This window comes from Artemia franciscana, chromosome 15, assembly GCF_032884065.1.
Source record: "Artemia franciscana chromosome 15, ASM3288406v1, whole genome shotgun sequence".
NCBI lineage: Eukaryota > Metazoa > Arthropoda > Branchiopoda > Anostraca > Artemiidae > Artemia > Artemia franciscana.
The window spans coordinates 37,670,767-37,688,240 of record NC_088877.1 but is presented as its reverse complement, the minus strand read 5'-3'; the positions used below and the strand labels follow the sequence as shown (position 1 = coordinate 37,688,240).

Genomic DNA, 17,474 nt, shown 5'->3' with positions numbered 1-17,474 from the left:
TGTTTCCTTCAGTAACTGAAGGAAAGCAAAAGGCAAATTTAAGCATATTTAAACACTTCTGGCCATCAGAAATTACCCAACCATGAAATACTTATATACCCCTCTCACTCTCTGGAAAAAATACTACAGTTGCGCTTTTTTTAAAGCCAGAAAAGCGATTATTCAAAGAACATTGATTTAAGCAAATTGCGCGGTATCAAAGAATCAAAGTAGGTGTGCATGTCCAACCACCTTGTAGAAAGTCACAACTAATATCTGTCAGGACGGGGATTAGATCCGGCTTACTATTTTTCTCCCTCCCTCAAAAGCCAAAAAAATGTGAAAAGGGATTTTGAAGTGACGTTCAAAAGGGATTTTTGAAGCCATAGCTTAAAGAACATTGATCTAACCAAACTAAGCGGTAGCAAAGAATAAAAGTAGGTGTTCATTTCCAACTATCTTGTAGAAAGTCACAACTAATATCTGTCAGGAGGGGCAGGAGATCCGGTTTACTACTTTTCCCTCCTTCCTCAAACATCAAAAATGTGAGAAAAGTGATTTTGAACTGATGTTCAAAAGGGATTTTGAAGTCATTGTTTAAACAACATTAATCTAAGCAAATTGCTATAATAGCAAAGAATTAAAGTAGGTATTCATTTTCAACTACCTTGTAGAAAGTCACAACTAATATTTGTCAAGAGGGGCAAGAGATCCGGCCTACTATTTTTCCCTCCTCCCTCAAAAGCCAAAAAACGGTGAAAAGAGATTTTGAAGTGATGTTCAAAAGGGACTTTTGAAGCCATTGTTCAAAGAACATTGATCTAAGCAAATTGCGACAATAGCAAAGAATCGAAGAAGATGTGCATTTTCACCTACCTTGTAGAAAGTCACAGCTAATGTCAGTAGGGAGGAACATGGGAGTTTAACTTCCTATTTTTCACTTCTTTCTCAAAAAAAAAGAAAAAGGAATTTTGAAGTGAAAACATTATAGCAGGTTTATTTCTCTTTAGAAAATTTTGGCGGACAACTTTGGAAGATTAGCAAACTTTTTTTTTGTTGGATTTAAAGGTTCTTGGGTTTATGGGTTGGGTTTATGGGTTTAAAGGTACAATCTTTTGATAATATTTAGAATGGGTAATGCAGAATTTTTACAAGTCACTGCTGTCAAAATAAATATCTATATATATAAAAATAAGTTGTCTGTGTGTGTGTGTGTGTGTGTGTCGAGTGACGTCATGTTTGTATGTCGACAGACGTCATGTTTTTCGACTGACGTCATTATAAGGATTGAGCTGTATGCGTCATGAAGTTGTTTGTTGACTGACGTCATGTTTGTCAACTGATGAAATTACATACCGGGACACCGGGACACAAATGACAACCGAGACACAGGGAATATAAATGACGTTCGGGAACCTCAAAGAGAAATTACCGACTGGGACACCCAGACACAAATCACGACCGGGACACAGAGAATATAAATGACGACCGGGAAACAGGGACACAACTACAACGGGGACGCTAGGGGCACAGGCGGGATATATAAATGACGACCGGGACACAGGGATTGTTTGAATAGAAATTACAGACCGGGACACCGGGACACAAATGACGACCGGGACACCGGGATACAGGGAATATAAATGACGACCGGGACACTCAAAGAGAAATTACAAACTGGGACAACGGGACACAAATGTTGCATGTTCAAGAGTCAGTAAACCTGACAATCTATTTATATGCACAGACAATGGGACAGCGAAGAATATTGTATATTCGCATGTTTTACGTAGTTAAAAACAGATATATATATATATATATATATATATATATATATATATATATATATATATATATATATATATATATATATATATATATATCTATTCACAGGTGGGACAGCAGCTAGCCACCCCAACAGCTAGTAGGGAATATAAATGACGACCGGGACACCCAAAGAGAAAGCGACCGGGACACAAGGAATGTTCGATTAGCAATCACCATCAACAAAACACCGGGACACAAATGACGACCGGGACACAGCGAATATAAATGACGACCAGTACACTCAAAGAGAAATTACAGACCGGGACACCGAAACACAAATGACGACCGGGACAAAAATGGCGACCGGGACACCGGGACACAGGGAATATAAATGACGACCGCGACACTCAAAGAGAAATTACAGACTGGGACACCAGGACACAAATGACGACCGGGACACAGGGAAACAACAACAACGGGGACGCCGGGGGGCACAGGGAGATATATAAATGATGACGGGGATATCATTAGAATAATGAGGTATAGATCTGAATACAGATTGTTTTTCCCATGGACAATTATATGTTGCATGTTCAAGAGTCGGTAAACCTGACAATCTATTTATATGCACAGACAATGGGACAGCCAAGAATGTTGTATATTCGCAAGTTTTACGTAGTTAAGAATATAACGACCTACGCGCGCGGGGGGGCTTGGGGGGGCGAAGCGCCCCCACCAACTAGATGTTGGGGTGGCGCGAAGCGCCACCCCAACAGCTAGTTCTACATAAAAAGAACAATAGAAAGAAAAATCTGAGGAGATAAAGATAAAAAACAAAACAAAAAAAGCCCATATGTTCGGGCTTTAAATATTAATTAACGAAACATTAATTCCTTCAAATTTTCTGTCCTAGGGCTTGGTAAATCCCCATTGACGGGTTTAAAAATAAAAAATAAACTCCAGAAACAAAGAGAAAAGCCAAGTGGGTAGTTGGACTTTGAAAAAAAAAAGTTCGTCACAGGATTTAAGTGGAACAACAGCGCTTTACTTCTATGAACTATAAATATAAAGTTGTTCTTTAACTTTTCTATAGCTTTACTAGTAACCGATCTCAAAAATTCAAGTAAGATCCAAAAACAAAAGATGAAAGCTAAGTGGGCAGCTGGATTTTGAAAAAAAAATTATCACGGATTTTAAGGTATCAGCAGCAATTTAGTTCTATGAAATAAAAATACAAAGTTGTTCTTTAACTTTTCTGTAGCCTTAATAAAAAAATAATCTTTAAACTTCAGGAAAAATCCCAACATAAAGTAAAAAAAAAACTAATTAGGAAGCTGGATTTGAAAAAAAGAAATCGTCATGAGATTTAAGTGTATCAGCAGCAGTTCAATTATATGATGTTTTTCCTTAATTTTTCTGTAGCTTTGATAAAACCTAATCTCAAAAATCCAAGTGAGTTACGAAGCAAAGAATAAAAAGCAAAGTGGGTAGCTGGATTAAAAAAAAATGTCACGGAATTTCAGTTTATCAGCAGCACTTTAGTTTTATGAATTAAAAATATCTAGTTTTTCTTTAATTTTTCAGTAGCGTTACTAAAAACTAATCTCAAAACCTCAAGTAAGATCCAAAGCAAAGGACAAAAGCTAAGTGGGTAGCTGGATTTTGAAAAAAAAAATTTTCACGGATTTTAAGCGTATTAGCAGCACTTTGTATCTATAAATTAAAAACATAAAGTTTCTCTTTAATTTTTTTTTTATTTTTTGTATAATTTTTTCTTTAATTAACTAATCTCAAAACTTCAAGTAAGGTCGAAACAAAGTAAAATAACTAAGTGGGTAACTGGATTTTGAAAAAAATGTCACAGAATTTAAGCATATTAGCAGTACTATAAATACAATACTATAAATTAAAAATATAAAGTTTCTCTTAAATTTTTTATTTTTTATATATTTTTTCTTTAATTAACTAATCTAAGAACTTTAACTAAGATCCAAGACAAAGGAAAAAATCCAAATGTGTAGCTGAATTTTTGTCACAGGATTCAAATGTATTAGCAGCACTTTAGTTCTTTGAATTGAAAATATAAAAGTTTTTCTTTAATTTTCCTGTATCTTTACGAGAAAATAATTTCAAAACTTCAAGTAAGACCGAAACGAAGTAAAAAACTAAGTGGGTAACTGGATTTTGAAAAAAAATCGTCATGGAATTTAAGCATACTAGCTCTCTTTTCTAAGGTCAGTGCAATTACGCTGACTATCACATTTAAAATCTTCTAGGCATAGGCTGATTTCTGAAAAAATTGAGTAAATTTTTGAAAGTCATTATTATTCAATCTTTGTCAATGCTCATGATAAACGCTCTGTTTCAATACTTCTATAACTTCCAAAAACATACGATACTTATGACACAATCTAATTGATGACCATTTTGTACTATAAATTGCATTGTTCAACAAGTTTCATTTTTATTTATTTATAATATACATATATATACATATATATATATATATATATATATATATATATATATATATATATATATATATATATATATATATATATATATATATATATATATATATATATATATATATATATATATATATATATATATATATATATATATATATATATATATATATAATAATAATAATAAGTTTCATTTTATAATATATACCATGTTTTATGATAAGTTTCATTTTATAATATATATCATGTTTGGCGGTGATAACAGTAAACTTGTCAGGCTTCTAAAGTCTCCAGGCTTCCAATATGCGTCGAAATCTCCGTAGGCTAAATTTCATAAATCTACCACCAAATTTATGAGATTTATTTCTAGACTATTTGTGTATGCTTAATTTTCCTTAATCCTATAAGGCGTTAGAAGCTTTTAAGGTCACTTAAACTAAAGTGCATGTCTTTTAGGGATATTTTCTTGGTTAATTTCCTTCATTTATTATACATTCACCGGCTTTACACCATATAAAAAGCGAAAGATCCCTATTACAGAGAAGCTCTTTCATTTTTAGTGACATAAATATGTTATGAAGGTCCCAATCCATTAAGCAAAGTATATACTCCCGAAAGGAGACAAACAAGACTTTAAACTTATTGACACCATTATTCTCACAAATCACTTCTATAGAGTTTGAATATTTCAGAAATTGCTAGCGTGGGCATAATTAAAAGGTTAGCCCCACAAGTTTAAAAATACACAAAATCTCGACAAAATTTCAAAACGTACTAAACCTCAAATTCTTCAATCCCAGAATGGCAGCTGCCTCTGTTGCATATTAACAATTTCATTGCTAAGCTAGGTACATTGCAAGGTACCGCCAGGGATTGTAAAGTACATTTACATGTACCTATTTCAAGTCCTTCTAGTGATTTCATTTAAAAAAGTCCCTAAAAGAGTTTTTAAGACTCCTTGAGCTTTCTTAATTTTACAAGACACTGCAAGTGGACAACCTAAAATCCTAACCTATGTTTTGTATGAATCTAAGAATCTACATATGAAAATAAAATCCACTAAATCAAATATAATGACAATAAACTTCTTAAATTTCTTGAAATGTACTCACGTTTTCCTAGACCTTATCCCTTCTGAAATGCTAGTGAAATATGTTAAACTCCTGGTGTCACAATTTCTAATAATTTTAAATAGGAAAAAAGGTTTTAGGCGTTTACCCCCTGCGAAACTGTTTAAAAGAAATTCAAGAATTATTCATAGAGCGAAGTAGACGTTTTGCATGGTTTTCTATAAAACAGAAACCTTACTAATCAAATTCTGCGATTCCCAAACAAGACAAATCTAAAAATAAAGCAGCTCTTTTTGGAGACAACAGAAAAGCTTTGGTTTTACACACTACACTATTAGATTTTTCCCTTGTTAGGTATTATTTTAACATAAATTTTGATCCTAAATAGACATTGCCTCTCTTAAGAACAGGGTCAGTCCACATAATTTTTTTTACATTTTTATTTTTCTCGGAATCAGAATAATTTTTTACATTGTTAGTCAAGAGAGAGACAAGATATAGATAGATTGATAGACTTATTTCCATATAACTGTACAATAATTACACAACAATCGAAAAATCTCCACAAAGGCAGCACATAACCTATTTGGTCGGAAGCCATGCTGTTGATCTCTGAGTATATCGTCAAATTTCGTCTGCTTCCACTTCAAAACTACTAGACAGAGGGCTTTGCTTTCTTCAAGCTGTAGAGTGATCAGACCTATATTAACACTTGTTTTAGTGGCTCATCAAGGACTCCAGCACCGTATTTCAGACAGAGGGCTTTGCTTTCTTCAAGCTGTAGAGTGATCAGACCTATATTAACACTTGTTTTAGTGGCTCATCAAGGACTCCAGCACCGTATTTCAGACAGAGGGCTTTGCTTTCTTCAAGCTGTAGAGTGATCAGACCTATATTAACACTTGTTTTAGTGGCTCATCAAGGACTCCAGCACCGTATTTCAGACAGAGGGCTTTGCTTTCTTCAAGCTGTAGAGTGATCAGACCTATATTAACACTTGTTTTAGTGGCTCATCAAGGACTCCAGCACCGTATTTCAGACAGAGGGCTTTGCTTTCTTCAAGCTGTAGAGTGATCAGACCTATATTAACACTTGTTTTAGTGGCTCATCAAGGACTCCAGCACCGTATTTCAGACAGAGGGCTTTGCTTTCTTCAAGCTGTAGAGTGATCAGACCTATATTAACACTTGTTTTATTGGCTCATCAAGGACTCCAGCACCGTATTTCACATGAATTAAATTTTACAATTAAAAGTTTTTTTAATAAGGATTTATAAACTCTACTGGAACTCTTTGGGTTTATACAACCTGGTCCATCAAGGGTCAGAGCTGTAGGAAAAGGGTTGAAATCGGATAAATGGTGCACTTTTAGGTAATTATTTTGAAACTTTCTTGGAACAAGGATTGATTTATACCATCTCAGGAGTGAAGAACTCCTCCAACCCGTCTGATTGAGTTGCAATCAGAGACCTCGTATGCCCCAATTGTTACAATCAGTAGTTATACCCTTCTTAAATAGTTTCTCTATAAACCTCTTTTTTCAATCTGTGGGAATATCCTCAGTTTCCCATATCTACACTAACACTTGTTTTAGCGGCTCATCAAGGACTCCAGCACCATGTTTCACACGAATTAAATTCTACATTTGAAAATCTCCTTAATAAGGATTTATAAACTCTGCTCTAGCTCTTTGTATTTACAGAACCTGGTCCATCAAGGGTCCGAGCTGTAGGAAAAGGGTTGAAATAGGATAAATGGTGCACTTTTAGGTAATTATTTTGAAACTTTCTTGGAACAAGGATTGATTTGTACCGTCTCAGGAGTGAAGAACTCATCCAACCCGTCTAATTGAGTTGCAATCCCTCGTATACCCCAATTGTTACAATCAGCAGCTCTACCCTTCTTAAATAATTTCTCTATAACCCCTTTTTTTCAATCTGTGGAAATATCCTCAGTTTTCCTTATCTACATCAACGCTCGGTCTAGCGGCTCAGCTAATACTCCAGCACCGTATTTCAAAATTCTACAATTGAAAATTTCCTTAATAAGAATTTATAAACTCTTCTATACCACTTTATTAAGTTGTTGATTTTGTTTCCAATGGATGAACTTATCGAGCTATGGGTCCTAGAAGATCGGGAAAAGGCTCATTCGAACGAAAGTTAAAAGTTTAAGTATCCTTTTACTCCCATGTCTGTGGATTTTTGAGAATTAAATCACACTAGCTCCCCCCTAAATACACAAAAAATCCACAGGATTTATACCAGGATGTATACAGTCGATGTCAGCTGCTTTTTGATTCTTTAGTATACGTAGTACTGTCTCTACTTCATGTAAACTAATTGGCTCTGTACTTATATCCAATTGAAAAAGGGATCCTCCATCTGGGGGTTTGCAGAGTCGGCAGGGGGGGGGGCAAGGCTTAAAATTTCTAGGAAATACTATTTCCATCTATTATCAAGTTCTTTTTTGCGTGTTAGCTGTCGTCCCGATTTGCTCTCAATCGCAGGAGCAGAAAATATGCGACTATGATATGTCACGTAGCTCTAGAAGTATAACATTCATAACTACTTTGACAAAAAACAAATAATTCCATATAAAAAAAGTTGTTTGTCTGTGTGTCTGTCGAGTGATGTCATGTCATCATGTCATGTCGTCATGAAGTTAGTTGTCGTCACTTTTATGACGATGACGTCATTAAAGGTATTTAAGACAATCGTTCAAAGACAAATTTTTAATTGTAAGAAGATCGTGGACGGAAAAATGTTTAATTGTTAAACGACTGAAGAACCTACAATGGCAACAGCCGAGGAAGCTGCTAAAAAAAAGCTGCTAAAAAAAGCTTCCAAAAAGGAAGCTGCTGCACAAAAAAAAACTAAAAAGAAAAAAGAAAAAAAAACTAAAAAAACTAAAAAAAAGGTAAAAACCAAAAAAAAACTAAAAAAAAAAAGGGGAAAAACACAAAAATTTATTTCATCATATACCAATTCAAAAACGAACGTATATACAGACCGGGACACCGGGAAACAAATGACGACCGGGACACAGGGAATATAAATGACGACCGCGACACTCAAAGAGAAATTACAGACTGGGACACCAGGACACAAATGACGACCGGGACACAGGGAAACAACAACAACGGGGACGCCGGGGGGCACAGGGAGATATATAAATGATGACGGGGATATCATTAGAATAATGAGGTATAGATCTGAATACAGATTGTTTTTCCCATGGACAATTATATGTTGCATGTTCAAGAGTCGGTAAACCTGACAATCTATTTATATGCACAGACAATGGGGCAGCCAAGAATGTTGTATATTCGCAAGTTTTACGTAGTTAAGAATATAACGACCTACGCGCGCGGGGGGGCTTGGGGGGGCGAAGCGCCCCCACCAACTAGATGTTGGGGTGGCGCGAAGCGCCACCCCAACAGCTAGTTCTACATAAAAAGAACAATAGAAAGAAAAATCTGAGGAGATAAAGATAAAAAACAAAACAAAAAAAGCCCATATGTTCGGGCTTTAAATATTAATTAACGAAACATTAATTCCTTCAAATTTTCTGTCCTAGGGCTTGGTAAATCCCCATTGACGGGTTTAAAAATAAAAAATAAACTCCAGAAACAAAGAGAAAAGCCAAGTGGGTAGTTGGACTTTGAAAAAAAAAAGTTCGTCACAGGATTTAAGTGGAACAACAGCGCTTTACTTCTATGAACTATAAATATAAAGTTGTTCTTTAACTTTTCTATAGCTTTACTAGTAACCGATCTCAAAAATTCAAGTAAGATCCAAAAACAAAAGATGAAAGCTAAGTGGGCAGCTGGATTTTGAAAAAAAAATTATCACGGATTTTAAGGTATCAGCAGCAATTTAGTTCTATGAAATAAAAATACAAAGTTGTTCTTTAACTTTTCTGTAGCCTTAATAAAAAAATAATCTTTAAACTTCAGGAAAAATCCCAACATAAAGTAAAAAAAAAACTAATTAGGAAGCTGGATTTGAAAAAAAGAAATCGTCATGAGATTTAAGTGTATCAGCAGCAGTTCAATTATATGATGTTTTTCCTTAATTTTTCTGTAGCTTTGATAAAACCTAATCTCAAAAATCCAAGTGAGTTACGAAGCAAAGAATAAAAAGCAAAGTGGGTAGCTGGATTAAAAAAAAATGTCACGGAATTTCAGTTTATCAGCAGCACTTTAGTTTTATGAATTAAAAATATCTAGTTTTTCTTTAATTTTTCAGTAGCGTTACTAAAAACTAATCTCAAAACCTCAAGTAAGATCCAAAGCAAAGGACAAAAGCTAAGTGGGTAGCTGGATTTTGAAAAAAAAAATTTTCACGGATTTTAAGCGTATTAGCAGCACTTTGTATCTATAAATTAAAAACATAAAGTTTCTCTTTAATTTTTTTTTTATTTTTTGTATAATTTTTTCTTTAATTAACTAATCTCAAAACTTCAAGTAAGGTCGAAACAAAGTAAAATAACTAAGTGGGTAACTGGATTTTGAAAAAAATGTCACAGAATTTAAGCATATTAGCAGTACTATAAATACAATACTATAAATTAAAAATATAAAGTTTCTCTTAAATTTTTTATTTTTTATATATTTTTTCTTTAATTAACTAATCTAAGAACTTTAACTAAGATCCAAGACAAAGGAAAAAATCCAAATGTGTAGCTGAATTTTTGTCACAGGATTCAAATGTATTAGCAGCACTTTAGTTCTTTGAATTGAAAATATAAAAGTTTTTCTTTAATTTTCCTGTATCTTTACGAGAAAATAATTTCAAAACTTCAAGTAAGACCGAAACGAAGTAAAAAACTAAGTGGGTAACTGGATTTTGAAAAAAAATCGTCATGGAATTTAAGCATACTAGCTCTCTTTTCTAAGGTCAGTGCAATTACGCTGACTATCACATTTAAAATCTTCTAGGCATAGGCTGATTTCTGAAAAAATTGAGTAAATTTTTGAAAGTCATTATTATTCAATCTTTGTCAATGCTCATGATAAACGCTCTGTTTCAATACTTCTATAACTTCCAAAAACATACGATACTTATGACACAATCTAATTGATGACCATTTTGTACTATAAATTGCATTGTTCAACAAGTTTCATTTTTATTTATTTATAATATACATATATATACATATATATATATATATATATATATATATATATATATATATATATATATATATATATATATATATATATATATATATATATATATATATATATATATATATATATATATATATATATATATATATATATATATATATATATATATATATATATATATATATATATATATATATATATATATATATATATAATAATAATAATAATAAGTTTCATTTTATAATATATACCATGTTTTATGATAAGTTTCATTTTATAATATATATCATGTTTGGCGGTGATAACAGTAAACTTGTCAGGCTTCTAAAGTCTCCAGGCTTCCAATATGCGTCGAAATCTCCGTAGGCTAAATTTCATAAATCTACCACCAAATTTATGAGATTTATTTCTAGACTATTTGTGTATGCTTAATTTTCCTTAATCCTATAAGGCGTTAGAAGCTTTTAAGGTCACTTAAACTAAAGTGCATGTCTTTTAGGGATATTTTCTTGGTTAATTTCCTTCATTTATTATACATTCACCGGCTTTACACCATATAAAAAGCGAAAGATCCCTATTACAGAGAAGCTCTTTCATTTTTAGTGACATAAATATGTTATGAAGGTCCCAATCCATTAAGCAAAGTATATACTCCCGAAAGGAGACAAACAAGACTTTAAACTTATTGACACCATTATTCTCACAAATCACTTCTATAGAGTTTGAATATTTCAGAAATTGCTAGCGTGGGCATAATTAAAAGGTTAGCCCCACAAGTTTAAAAATACACAAAATCTCGACAAAATTTCAAAACGTACTAAACCTCAAATTCTTCAATCCCAGAATGGCAGCTGCCTCTGTTGCATATTAACAATTTCATTGCTAAGCTAGGTACATTGCAAGGTACCGCCAGGGATTGTAAAGTACATTTACATGTACCTATTTCAAGTCCTTCTAGTGATTTCATTTAAAAAAGTCCCTAAAAGAGTTTTTAAGACTCCTTGAGCTTTCTTAATTTTACAAGACACTGCAAGTGGACAACCTAAAATCCTAACCTATGTTTTGTATGAATCTAAGAATCTACATATGAAAATAAAATCCACTAAATCAAATATAATGACAATAAACTTCTTAAATTTCTTGAAATGTACTCACGTTTTCCTAGACCTTATCCCTTCTGAAATGCTAGTGAAATATGTTAAACTCCTGGTGTCACAATTTCTAATAATTTTAAATAGGAAAAAAGGTTTTAGGCGTTTACCCCCTGCGAAACTGTTTAAAAGAAATTCAAGAATTATTCATAGAGCGAAGTAGACGTTTTGCATGGTTTTCTATAAAACAGAAACCTTACTAATCAAATTCTGCGATTCCCAAACAAGACAAATCTAAAAATAAAGCAGCTCTTTTTGGAGACAACAGAAAAGCTTTGGTTTTACACACTACACTATTAGATTTTTCCCTTGTTAGGTATTATTTTAACATAAATTTTGATCCTAAATAGACATTGCCTCTCTTAAGAACAGGGTCAGTCCACATAATTTTTTTTACATTTTTATTTTTCTCGGAATCAGAATAATTTTTTACATTGTTAGTCAAGAGAGAGACAAGATATAGATAGATTGATAGACTTATTTCCATATAACTGTACAATAATTACACAACAATCGAAAAATCTCCACAAAGGCAGCACATAACCTATTTGGTCGGAAGCCATGCTGTTGATCTCTGAGTATATCGTCAAATTTCGTCTGCTTCCACTTCAAAACTACTAGACAGAGGGCTTTGCTTTCTTCAAGCTGTAGAGTGATCAGACCTATATTAACACTTGTTTTAGTGGCTCATCAAGGACTCCAGCACCGTATTTCAGACAGAGGGCTTTGCTTTCTTCAAGCTGTAGAGTGATCAGACCTATATTAACACTTGTTTTAGTGGCTCATCAAGGACTCCAGCACCGTATTTCAGACAGAGGGCTTTGCTTTCTTCAAGCTGTAGAGTGATCAGACCTATATTAACACTTGTTTTATTGGCTCATCAAGGACTCCAGCACCGTATTTCACATGAATTAAATTTTACAATTAAAAGTTTTTTAATAAGGATTTATAAACTCTACTGGAACTCTTTGGGTTTATACAACCTGGTCCATCAAGGGTCAGAGCTGTAGGAAAAGGGTTGAAATCGGATAAATGGTGCACTTTTAGGTAATTATTTTGAAACTTTCTTGGAACAAGGATTGATTTGTACCGTCTCAGGAGTGAAGAACTCATCCAACCCGTCTAATTGAGTTGCAATCCCTCGTATACCCCAATTGTTACAATCAGCAGCTCTACCCTTCTTAAATAATTTCTCTATAACCCCTTTTTTTCAATCTGTGGAAATATCCTCAGTTTTCCTTATCTACATCAACGCTCGGTCTAGCGGCTCAGCTAATACTCCAGCACCGTATTTCAAAATTCTACAATTGAAAATTTCCTTAATAAGAATTTATAAACTCTTCTATACCACTTTATTAAGTTGTTGATTTTGTTTCCAATGGATGAACTTATCGAGCTATGGGTCCTAGAAGATCGGGAAAAGGCTCATTCGAACGAAAGTTAAAAGTTTAAGTATCCTTTTACTCCCATGTCTGTGGATTTTTGAGAATTAAATCACACTAGCTCCCCCCTAAATACACAAAAAATCCACAGGATTTATACCAGGATGTATACAGTCGATGTCAGCTGCTTTTTGATTCTTTAGTATACGTAGTACTGTCTCTACTTCATGTAAACTAATTGGCTCTGTACTTATATCCAATTGAAAAAGGGATCCTCCATCTGGGGGTTTGCAGAGTCGGCAGGGGGGGGGGGGGCAAGGCTTAAAATTTCTAGGAAATACTATTTCCATCTATTATCAAGTTCTTTTTTACGTGTTAGCTGTCGTCCCGATTTGCTCTCAATCGCAGGAGCAGAAAATATGCGACTATGATATGTCACGTAGCTCTAGAAGTATAACATTCATAACTACTTTGACAAAAAACAAATAATTCCATATAAAAAAAGTTGTTTGTCTGTGTGTCTGTCGAGTGATGTCATGTCATCATGTCATGTCGTCATGAAGTTAGTTGTCGTCACTTTTATGACGATGACGTCATTAAAGGTATTTAAGACAATCGTTCAAAGACAAATTTTTAATTGTAAGAAGATCGTGGACGGAAAAATGTTTAATTGTTAAACGACTGAAGAACCTACAATGGCAACAGCCGAGGAAGCTGCTAAAAAAAAGCTGCTAAAAAAAGCTTCCAAAAAGGAAGCTGCTGCACAAAAAAAAACTAAAAAGAAAGAAGAAAAAAAAACTAAAAAAACTAAAAAAAAGGTAAAAACCAAAAAAAAACTAAAAAAAAAAGGGGGAAAAACACAAAAATTTATTTCATCATATACCAATTCAAAAACGAACGTATATACAGACCGGGACACCGGGAAACAAATGACGACCGGGACACAGGGAATATAAATGACGATCGGGTCACAGGGACATAACTACAACGGGGACGCCGGGGGGCACAGAAAATATATAAATGACGACGGGGACACAGGGAATATTCGATTAGCAATCACCATCAACAAAGCTCAAGGGTAATCATTAGAATCATGAGGTATAACTAAAAAAACTAAAAAAGGTAAAAAACTAAAAAAGACCAATTCAAAAACGAATGTATATACAGACCGGGACACCAGGACACAAATGACGACCGGAACACTGGGACACAGGGAATATAAATGACGACCGGGACACTCAAAGAGAAATTACAGACTGGGACACCGGGACACAAATGATGACCGGGACACAGGGAATATAAATGACGACCGGGACACAGGGACACAACTACAACGAGGACGCCGGGGGGCACAGGGGGATATATAAATGACGACGGCGACACAGGGAATGTTCGATTAGCAATCACCATCAACAAAGCTCAAGGGCAATCATTAGAATCATGAGGCATAGATCTGATTACGGATTGTTTTTCCCATGGACAATTATATGTTGCATGTTCAAGAGTCGTTAAACCTGACAATCTATTTATATGCACAGACAATGGGACAGCGAAGAATGTTGTATATTCGCAAGTTTTACGTAGTTAAAAACACATATATATATATATATATATATATATATATATATATATATATATATATATATATATATATATATATATATATATATATATATATATATATATATATATATATATATATATATATATATTCACAGGTGGGACACAGGGACACAACTACAATGGCGCGTAACTAATATGGCACGTAACGACTTACGCGCGGGGGGGGATTGGGGGGGGGGCGAAGCATCCCAACCAACTAGGTGTTGGGGTAACGCGAACCTACAATGGCAACAGCCGAGGAAGCTGCTCAAAAAAAACTTCAAAAAGGAAGCTGCTGCACAAAAAAAACTAAAAAAAAAAAAACTACAAAAGACTAAAAAAAACTGAAAAGAAAAAAAGGGGAAAAACACAAAAATTTATTTCATCATATACCAATTCAAAAACGAATGTATATACAGACCGGGACACCGGAACACAAATGACGACCGGGACACAGGGAATATAAATGACAACCGGGACACTCAAAGAGAAATTACAGACTGGGGCACCGGGACACAAATGACGACTGGGACACAGGGAATATAAATGACGACCGGGACACAGGGACACAACTACAACGGGGACGCCGTGGAGCACAGGGGGATATATAAATGACGACGGTGACACAGGGAATGTTCGATTAGCAATCACCATCAACAAAGCTCAAGGGCAATCATTAGAATCATGAGATATAGATCTGAATACGGATTGTTTTTCCCATGGACAATTATATGTTGCATTTTCAAGAGTCGGTAAACCTGACAATCTATTTATATACACAGACAATGGGACAGCGAAGAATGTTGTATATTCGCAAGTTTTACGTAGTTAAAAACATATATATATATATATATATATATATATATATATATATATATATATATATATATATATATATATATATATATATATATATATATATATATATATATATATGACCTATGTGATTGTATGGATGAGTAAGGTTAAGGCCTCATTCAAGTGCTGGTCTATATTAATCACTAATTTAGGAAAACAGTCTTCCTTTTCTCCTTCTCTCTTTCTCTTTTTTTTGTGTTTGTGCTGTTGCATTGGTGATTTCTCTTTTCATGATATATATATATATTCACAGGTGGGACACAGGGACACAACTACAATGGCGCGTAACTAATATGGCACGTAACGACTAACGCGCGCGGGATGGCTTGGGGGCGTGAAGCGCCCCCACCAACTAGGTGTTGGGGTGGCGCGAAGCGCCACCCCAACAGCTAGTAATTCCATAAATCTAAGCTTTGTATTAGCATGAAATTAGTAGCGTTATACAAAATTAAATACTGTAAGCTATTAGTTAATCGACTTACTTAGTAAGACATCGTTCCAGAAAGACCATTTAGGTTATTCTATTCGTTTGCCCTTATCCCTTTTATTTACTGCTATTGACACATGCTGGTTTATGTGCTGATTTAGTGATTTTGTTTTGTTTTTTGTTTAGGCAATATAGAAAATAGTAGAGGTAGTGATAAATAACTAAGGGGGGGGGGGGTAACCTGAACTAATCCGAATGGGCTTTTAATCCAAATAATGTTGCTCTACTCGACGATTAGCTACAAACAGATTAGGTGTTACCAAAGTTGGCAAGACTTGTTTGCAACAAGAGAAATTTCCACCCGCCTCTTTCAAGATTTAGGTGGGGCAGCAAAAAGAGGATTTACGCAACAAAAATAATCTTTGTGGGTGTATAACAAACAAAGGAAAAATCGTAGAAAATCCTAAGCTGTCAGGTGTGAATAGAACGAAGATGGAGCCAGAGAGCCAAAATTGTTTTGATTCTGATATCCTTTGTACTTTAAGCTCCGTAGTGTGAGTGATAAAGTGGTATTGTGAAATCGCTATGACTTTTAAAACAGTTCTGTACCGAACTATAAGTAAGGAGATTTAGCTTGTAATACTAAAATACCATTGCTTTATTTCTCTTTGGCTTTCTACGTATTTAATATCTACTTCAGAAACTAGTTTCGTGTTTTTTTTTAATTCCTGTCACAACTTCGATAAGACTAAACACAGTCAGGTTTTGAAATAAATCTTTAAGCAAACTTGGCATCAATGTTGGAGAAAATTTTCTTTTTGACAAAAAGCATTCAGAAATTCAGCCTTCACTCTCGATAAGTTATTGACACGATGGCTACCTAATAAATGAAGAAGGAAGTTGAAAATTATGGCTTGGTAATAACGTATGTTGAATGTCGAGTTTTCACTTTCACTACAAATTTAAATCTTACGTCATTGCGTATCGTACAAATTTATCTGTACGTAAGGCCAAAGCGTGAATGCTTTTTCTATAATTTCATGCATGTGGTCACAAGTAGAGGGCTTCTAGAGGGCTTTGATTCTTGATCTCTACGCTTTGCTGTATAGAGGCACTTAACAACTGAATTTTTTAGTGAGGAGGGGGTGGGATTTGAAAACAACGCTATAATGGGTAGATCATATGAGAAATATCGAAAACTAGGGGTGAATCGTAAATGCGGAATAAAAAACATTTTTGAATAAAAATTTATGTTTATGACAGTGAAAAATTACAAATCAAAGCCCCGTGGGCTAATGAAGGACCATCTCTATGACTTTTTTTCAGTGGATATTTTTTTAGAAGAGCCGAGATCTAGGAGCCCTAGATTTTCGAAATCTACGTAGTAGATAGTATCCAAATTAGCAGAAATTTTTTTGGGGAGTAGAAAACTAAAAAACAAATTAAAAGACAGGTAAATCAGATTTCTTTGTGTTTACCATAATCTTATTCGTTGCCCGTAACACCTTCCTCCAAGAAGTACATCCTTTATCCACCGTCTCCCCCTTATCTAATGGTCGACATCTCCAAAGTGATTTTATCTTCTCAAAAATAATAAAATTATCTTTTCACTTGAAAAAGGAGGAGAGGGGGATGGC

At 34.2% G+C, this 17,474-nt stretch overlaps 1 long non-coding RNA gene across 1 annotated transcript in view; it reads right to left on the bottom strand.

Moving 5' to 3' along the window:
• Positions 1–16,568, bottom strand: part of LOC136036435 (uncharacterized) — a 46,460-nt gene extending 29,892 nt beyond the window's left edge. The window contains exon 1 of the long non-coding RNA XR_010619725.1: positions 16,489–16,568. This is a non-coding gene — a long non-coding RNA (uncharacterized LOC136036435). The remainder of the gene's footprint in view (positions 1–16,488) is intronic.
• Positions 16,569–17,474: the final 906 nt, after the last annotated feature.